Raw genomic sequence first — 8,099 nt, forward strand, 5'->3', positions numbered from 1 at the left:
TATCCTTCCCTTCAAGGCTCAGGGGTCCAGAATTATCTTCTGTGTCTGTGTTAATTGGTTTCCCTTTTCTTTGTTGAAGATGGTCTGTGCAGTCTTTCTGCCTAATCCGCCATCTTGCCGGATCTCTGCATTTATGTAGATCTCTTATGGTTTCTTGAAGTTTTCTTTGTATAGGTCTTTTGTGATTTATTCCCAAGTATTTTATTTTTTTTAGTAGCAACTGCAAACAGTAGTAGCTCTGGTAGCGTAGTGCCTAAGGCATTTGACTACTATCCAGGAGGCTGGCGGTTCAAACCCACCAGGTACTCCTCAGAAGGTTGGGCAATGTACTTCTGTAGTGATACCGCCTCGGAAACCCAAGGAGGGGTTGCTATGAGTCAGGTTCAACTTGACGGCAATGAGTTTGGTTTGGTATTTTTAATGGTATTGATTTCCTTATTTCTTTTTCAGTAATCTCTTTGCTGGTGTATAGGAATCCAATTGATGTTTGTATGTTGATCTTGTATCCTGCCACTGTGCTAAATCTCTCAATTAGTTCCAGTAATTATTTTGCTGAGTCTCTTGGGTTTTCTATGTATAGGATCATATCAGCAAATAGGGATAATTGTACTTCTTCCTTATCAGTTTGGATGCCTTTGATTTTCCCTTCTTGCCTTATTGCCATGGCTAGGACTTCCAATACGCTGTTGAATAGAAGTGGTGGTAGAGAGCATCCTTGTCTGGTTCCTGTTCACAGGGTAATGGTTTCAGTCTTTCTCCATTGAGAATTAATTTGTTTTTGGGTTTGCATATATGCCCTTTGTTATGTTGAGGAATGTCCCTTCTATTCCCATTTTGCTGAGCATTTTGATAAGGATGGGGTGTTGGATTTTATCAAATGTCTTTTCTGCATTGATTGAAATGATCATGTGGTTCTTTTCCTTTATTTTATTTATGTGATGGATGATGTTGATTGTTTTTCTAATGTTGAACCATCCTTGTATACTTGATATGAACCCCACTTGGTCATAATGTGTTTATTTATTTATTTATTTGATAAGTTGTTGGAATCTGTTGACTAGGATTTTGTACAAGATTTTTGCATCTATATTCGTGAGCGATAGTGGTTTGTAGTTTTCGTTTTTAGTCATCTCTTTGCTTGGTTTTGGTATCAAGGTTATGCTTGCTTCATAGAATGAATTTGGGAGGATTCCATCCTTTTCTGTGTTCTGGAATAGTTTGAGTAGGATTGGTGTCAGTTCTCTGAACATTTGGTAGACTTTCCAGTGAAAATGTCTGGGCCCGCTCTGTTTTCTCTGCACTAGGAGCAGCTCTCCTACCACAGCCCCTCATCCCCTGAAAATGTTTGGCTGAGCCAAATTCATCTCCACCCCTTCCCTGGTCAGGAGCACTTTTCAGCTGCTGAGCCAACCATTGTCTGCTATGGCACTGAAACAACCTGAAACACTGACAGGTGAGAGCTTCAGAAGCTCAACAGCCCCACATTCCCTGGCCTTACTTATTCCTAGTCGCATCTTCGAAACAAGTGCCATTTCAGAGGACATCGACACAGCAGCCACGTTCATTGGGGCTGGGGCTGCCACAGTTGGAGTGGCTGGCTCTGGAGCTGAGATTGGGAGCCTCATCATTGGTTACACTAGCATCCGTTCTCTGAAGCAGCAGCTCTTCTCCTACGCCATTCTGGGCTTTGCCCTCTCGGAGGCCATGGGGTTCTTTTGCCTGATGGTGGCCTTTCTCATCCTCTTTGCCATGTGAAGGAGCCGTCTCTGCCATCCCACAATTCTTTTTCCCATGTATTGTCTACCCTATATATTCCTTTCCTTTTACCTCCCCAGGCAACCTGGGGAAAGTGATTGGCTCAGGGTTTGACAGAGGGAAGACAAATAAATACTGTATTAATAATAATAAAAAAAAATGTCTGGGCCAGAACTTTTTTTTGTTGGTAATTTTTTTATGACCTGTTCAGTTTCTTTTGTTACGGGTTTGCTCAATTTTTGCACCTCAGTTTGTGTTAGTTTAGATAAGTATTGTGTTTGCAGAAATCTGCCCCATTTCTAGATTTCTAACTGTGTTTGAGTGCAATTCTTCATGGTATCCTGATACTATCTTTTTTATTTCAGTGGGTTGTGTTCTGATGTTGTCCAATATATTTATTTGTGTTAGTCATATTCTCTCCCTCATTTTCTTTGTTAAATTTGCCAGTGGTTTGTCAGTTTTAATTATTCTTTTCAAAAAACCAACTTATAATCTTGATGATTTTTTTTTTTCTGTTGTCTTTCTACTTTCTGTTTCATTTATTTCTGTTCAATTCTTTATTATTTCCTTTCTTCTGGTGATTGTAGGCTTTTCTGGCTGTTCTTTTTCTGCTTGTTGGAGATGTTGGGTTAAGATGTTGATTTTGGCTTGCGCTCTTTTTTTTTTTTTTTTTTTTTTTAAATGTGTGCATTTATTGCTATAAGCTGGCCTTTGGTCACTGCTTTTTTTGTGTCCCAAAGATTTTGATATGTTGTGTTTTCATTCTCATTTGATTCAAGGAATTTTTAAATTTCATTTTTTATTCCTTCTCTTATCCAGTTGTAGCTAAGGAGGGTGTTGTTCAGTTTCTATGTGTTTGCTTTTTCCAGTGATCTTCCTATTGTTGATTTCTAATTTCATAGCATTGTGATCTAAGAAGACACTTTGCAGTATTTCAATGTTTTTAAATTTATTAAGGCTTGCTTTATTTCCTAACTTATGGTCTGTCATGGAGAATGTTCCATGTGCACTGGAAAAGAATGTATATTGTGCTGTTGTTGTGTGAAGTGCTCTGTAGATGTCTATAAAGTCAAGTTGGTGAATTATATTGTTTAGTTCTTCTGTATCTTTGTTGAGTTTCTTTCTGGTTCTACCTTTGATTGAAAGTGGTGTATTATAATCTCCTACTTTGACTGTGACATCATCTATTTGTCTTTGCAATTCTGTTAAAGTTGTATTTATGCATCTCGGGGCTCTTCCCTTGGGTCCATAGATACTTATTATGGTTGTATCTTCTTGTTCGATTGATCCTTTAATCATTATATAATGGCCGTCTTTGTGTCTTGTGATGGTTTTTGTCTTAAAGTCAATTTTATCAGAAATTAGTATTTGCACTGCTCCTATATTTTGGTTGCCATTTGATACATCTTTTTCCAAACCTTGATATTTAGTGTATTTTTGTCTTTTTCTCTAAGGTGTGTCTCTTGTAGACAGCATATTGATGGGTTATATTTTCTTATCCAGTCTGCAACTCTCTATCTCTTGAGTGGTGCATTTAATCCATTGACATTCAGTGTAATTATCAACAAGTATGAATTGGTTGCTGTCATTTTGTTATGTGTTTTTTCATGATGCTCCTGGTTTCTTTGTTCCATATAATCTTCTGTGCTGAGCTTATTTTGTTACTTCCTTTTGTTATTTCCTTCATTGCTGTTGTTTTAGGAGCTCTGGTGGCTGTTGATTTAGGATTTGCTAAATATTTGTGCTTGTCCTCTTTATTACTGTGATATGAAGGCTTATCATTTTTCTTTGAGGTTACGCTGTGATATAATTTGCTCCGTGAGTTTAGAACAGTCCCTTGTATCTTGCAGCTCTCTTGACTTCCTCACCATTTAGAAGTTCTGTAACTAACTGTTTTTTCCCTCTTTTTGTATTATAGTTGTCTTTATTTGCCAACTGATGTCTCTAGCTCCCTGTTTACAATATTGTAAGCTTGTTTTACTTTGGATAATTATCTAACTGGGTTGGTTTCTTGGTTATGTTATCATGTGTATTAATGGTTGGTTGTTGTTTGCTATTGTTGGTTCTCTGGCCAAAGGACTCCCTCTAGTATCTCTTGTAAGGTTGGGGTGGTTTGAAAAATTCCCTTAATTCCTGCTTATCTGGAAATGTAATTTCACCACCATATTTGAGGGGCAGTTTTGCTGGGCATATAATTCTTAGTTGGAAATGTTTCTCTTTCATAGTTTTATATATACCATCCCATTGTCTTCTTACCTGCATGGTTTCTGCACAGAAATGAGAACTTAGTCTTATTGGTTGCCCTTTGTAAGTAACTTTTTGTTTTTCCTATGCTGCTTTCAGGATTCTGTCTTGTCTTTTGTTTTGGTGAGTTTGATGATGATATGTCTTGGTGGTTTTCTTTTGGGGTCTATCCTGTTTGGGGTTGAATTTCTTGAATGGATGTATTCTTATTTTTCATCATGTCAGGAAGTTCTCTCCCAACAAATCTTGGATAATTTTCTGTGTGGTTTTATTTTTCTCTTCCTGTTTTGGAATTCTGATTTACATGTATGTTATTCCTTTTGATGGTATCATACATGAATCTTAAGCTTTCTTCATTTTGTTTTGATCTTTTTCTCTGATTGATCCCTTTCTAAAGAAGTATTCAGGTATTTGTCTTCAATCTCATTAATTCTGTCTTCCATTGATTTGATTCTATTCCTTTGCCTTTTCAATGTGTTACCTATTTCTGAAAATTTAGTATTATTTTTCTGGGTTTATGTCTGTGGATTTTGTATCATTTCTAATTTTTCATTTATTTTGTCCTTTTGTTCTTGTATTTTTTTCCAAAGGTAGGGATGGCTGCACCGCTCACTGTTCACCCAGAGGGTGTGTGGTTTGTCTGTTTTCCTTAATTTTGTCAGTGTTTTCCTTGATCTGTCTCTCAAACCATGGAATGTACCTCAATATAATTGTTTGGGATTCTTTATCACGGAGTTCCAATGCTGCTGCTTCTTCAGAGATGTGTTTTGGGTGTGTATTCTGGTCTCTTGTTTCTACTACTTTATCTTGCTTCTTTGCGTGGACTGTGATGGTCTGTTGTCTCCCAGACATTGTGACTTCATTATATTTAATCAGTGATTGTATGTTGGAGTTATTCACTGAAGATTTTCATTTTTTGTTGTTGTTGTTTTGTTTGGATGTATCTTAGTAAGCAGGGTGCTGGTGCTCTTCTGTTCTCTAGTTGGCAGCACATATGTACTTACCACCTGTCTCCTGGTGGGTATGATAGAGAATGAGAGTGGCTGTACAGATTTCTATTAATTGTTTGTGAAGAGCAGTTAAGGGTGAGTTAGGTTTTTATTGGTGGTCTTGTATCATTGGCCAGTTGGTGCAGAGGGAAATGGTGGCCCTCACTTAGTAAGTGGAGCTGCAGAAGGTGCGATTGTGGTTGGGTCATAAGGGCACAGTTGTTGTCTTCCACTCATTTAGACTAAAACAGCAATCAGAAAACCATCAGGAAAGTAAAAGCAACAGGACCAAAAACACATGCCACATAAATACAAAGGAACAATCACCAAAAGGAGGAAGGAAAAAAAAAGGAGGAAAGGCAATAAATGAGAGAAAATATTTATTTAAAGTATTTTAAAAAGCCAAAGGAAATACGAATAGAAAAAGGGAAAACAAACCCTCACAATATATGGGAAGTGAGGAATAAGAGAAAAGAGATAGAGTAGGAGAATAATAAAGAAAAAAATGGGAAAAATGCAAAAAAGAAAATCTTTCTCTTATTCTCTTATTGAGAGAACCACAAGAAAGAAAAAAAAAAACGAGAACCAGGAAAAGGGAAGGGAGAAAAAGCGGAAAATTATAACTTGGGAGAGGAAGAAGAAAGAATAATAATAGTAAGGACCAAAAAAAATAAAATAAAATAAGTAAATAAAATCTGAATGGGGCAGGGCAGGTCTTCCAGGCTCTGTCAGAGCACACAGACTGGGATGAAATTCCTGCCAGCTCAGAAGGTGGGTAGGAGTGAGGGATGGCCACACCGCTGTTCACCTAGAGGGTGTGGGGTGTAAGAGTAACAAGGGGAATATCACACCTTTCCAGTCCTCAGTGTCCGGTATGTCCTTGCTGTCCCTGGCAAGTGGAGCCCATTCTTAGTTCCTTGGAATCTAAGAGAATGATGTTGCTTTAAATATCCAAAATGGTCAAACCATTTGTAAACATTCAAAATGGCTGCATCCTTTGGACAGCCAAAAGTCCACAGCTGTTTGTCTCCTTCTTTGCCGTTTCCCCTTTTATTCACCAGCCTCCATTGCAGTCCTCCGTGCAGTCCCTGGCTAGCACAGCTGATTGTTAGGTTAATTCTTAGGTCCTAACACCACTTGGCAATATCCAAACTGTCTGTGTTGTCAGCATTGCTCACAGTCCACAGCTCCGTATGTCCCCTTTTTCATGCAGGTTCTTCTTCCAGTTGGAGTTTAGTCCATTTCTGTATCCTTCCTTTCAAAGCTCAGGGCTTCAGGATTATCTTCTGTATCTGTTAATTGATTCTTCTTCTCTTTGTAGAACAGGGTCTCTGTAGTTTGTCTGCCTATTCTCCCATCTTACTGGAACACTTAGATCTAAAAATTAAATTCTGATGTGCATCAAAAGATTTCTCCAAAAGGGTAAAAAGGGAATCTACAGATTGTGAAAAAATATTTGCCCACAACATATCCAACAAACGATTTATCTCAAATATTTAGAGAAACCTTCAGCACCTCAAAAAGACAGTCTAATTCAAAAATTGGCATAGGACATGAACTGACCTTGACTAAAGAAGATACACAGGCTTCCAATAAACACATGAGGAAGTGCTCATGATCATTACTCAAACTCACTGCCGTTGAGTTGACTCCGACTTACAGCGATCCCTCCTTGGGTTTCTGAGGCTGTATCACTATGGAAGTAGATTACCCAGCCTTCCTTCTGAGGAGTGGCTGGTGGGTTTGAACCACCAGCCTTTTGGTTAGCAGTCAAATGCCTTAGGCACTACACCACCATTCCAAAACCAAAACCAAAACCAATCTCACTGCCGTTGAGTCGATCCCTACTCATAGCGACCCCACCTTGGGTTTATGAGGCAGTATCTCTACAGAAGTAAATTGCCCAGTCTTCCTTCCGAGGAATGGCTTGTGGGTTTGAACCACCAGCCTTCTGGCTAGCAATCAAATGCCTTAGACACTAGGTCACCAGAGTTCCTAGAAAGATGCAGATCAAAACAAAAATGAGATGTCAGCTCACTCCAGCAATAATAGTAAAGTTCAACAAGACAGAAAATAAGAAATGCTGGCCATGGTGTAAAGAGATTTGAACTCTCATACGCTGCTCATGGGAGTGTAAAATGGTAAAGCCACTGTGGAAAATGATTTGGTGTTTTCTTAAGAAATTGAAAATACAAATACTATTTGACCCAGCAATTCCACTACTAGGAGTATATCCTAAAGAGGTGAGCTCTAGGATATGCATAGATACATGCACACCCATGTTCATCGCAGCACAATCCACTATAGCAAAGAGATGGAAACAACCTAAGTGCCTATCAACAGATGAATGGATAACCAAACTATGCTACACTCACCCAATGGGATACTTTGCAATATTAAAGAATAATGAAGCATTTGCAAATCACCTCATAATGTGGATAAACTTGGAGGATATTCTGCTGATTGAAATAAGTCTGTCAAAGAAGACAAATATTGTATGAGTCCATTATTATAAAAAGCCAAGGAAAGGTTTACACAAGGAAGGAAATTTACTTTGTTGGTTACCAGGGATGGGAGGGAAGGGGACAGAAAATTTCTGACTAGTTAAGAGTCATACGTTGATTTGGGTGAAGGGAAAGGTAATATAACAAATGTGTGTGACCACCACAATAACAACAGGGAAAAAGAAGACAGAAATTTGTATGAAAGATACAACAGAGGCAAATTCTGTTACATATACAATGCTGCACTACCAATTACAAAAAACACTATGGGTAGATGCACAGATGGGAGAAGATCATGTGTGGGTAGGCATATAGGAGTATACGCATCACCATAGGTGGATTTGGCTGATGATATTCTTTCATGTGTATTTATGCTACAAAAATATCCATATACATTACAGAACAGATAGGGCACAAGGTTGGAGTAGCTTCTCAGTGACAACCAAGCACCTTGAGGTAGTGAGTCACTGGACCTGTGGGCTTGGACTATGGTCTCTGGGAACATCAAACAGGAATATACATAATACAACATATGACATAAAAACCTTGTTCTATATTCTTCTGTGGCGAGTAGCAACTGGGGTTTTAAAAGCTTTTGAGTGGCCAT

General features: G+C 38.4%; 1 pseudogene; it reads left to right on the forward strand.

The window, feature by feature from the left end:
* The first annotated feature begins 1,263 nt into the window (after nt 1–1,263).
* On the forward strand, nt 1,264–1,755 carry LOC103211870 (annotated as a pseudogene).
* Nucleotides 1,756–8,099: the final 6,344 nt, after the last annotated feature.

Source organism: Orycteropus afer, unplaced genomic scaffold (genome assembly GCF_000298275.1).
Source record: "Orycteropus afer afer isolate SDZICR_OR568_19922 unplaced genomic scaffold, OryAfe1.0 scaffold00809, whole genome shotgun sequence".
NCBI lineage: Eukaryota > Metazoa > Chordata > Mammalia > Tubulidentata > Orycteropodidae > Orycteropus > Orycteropus afer.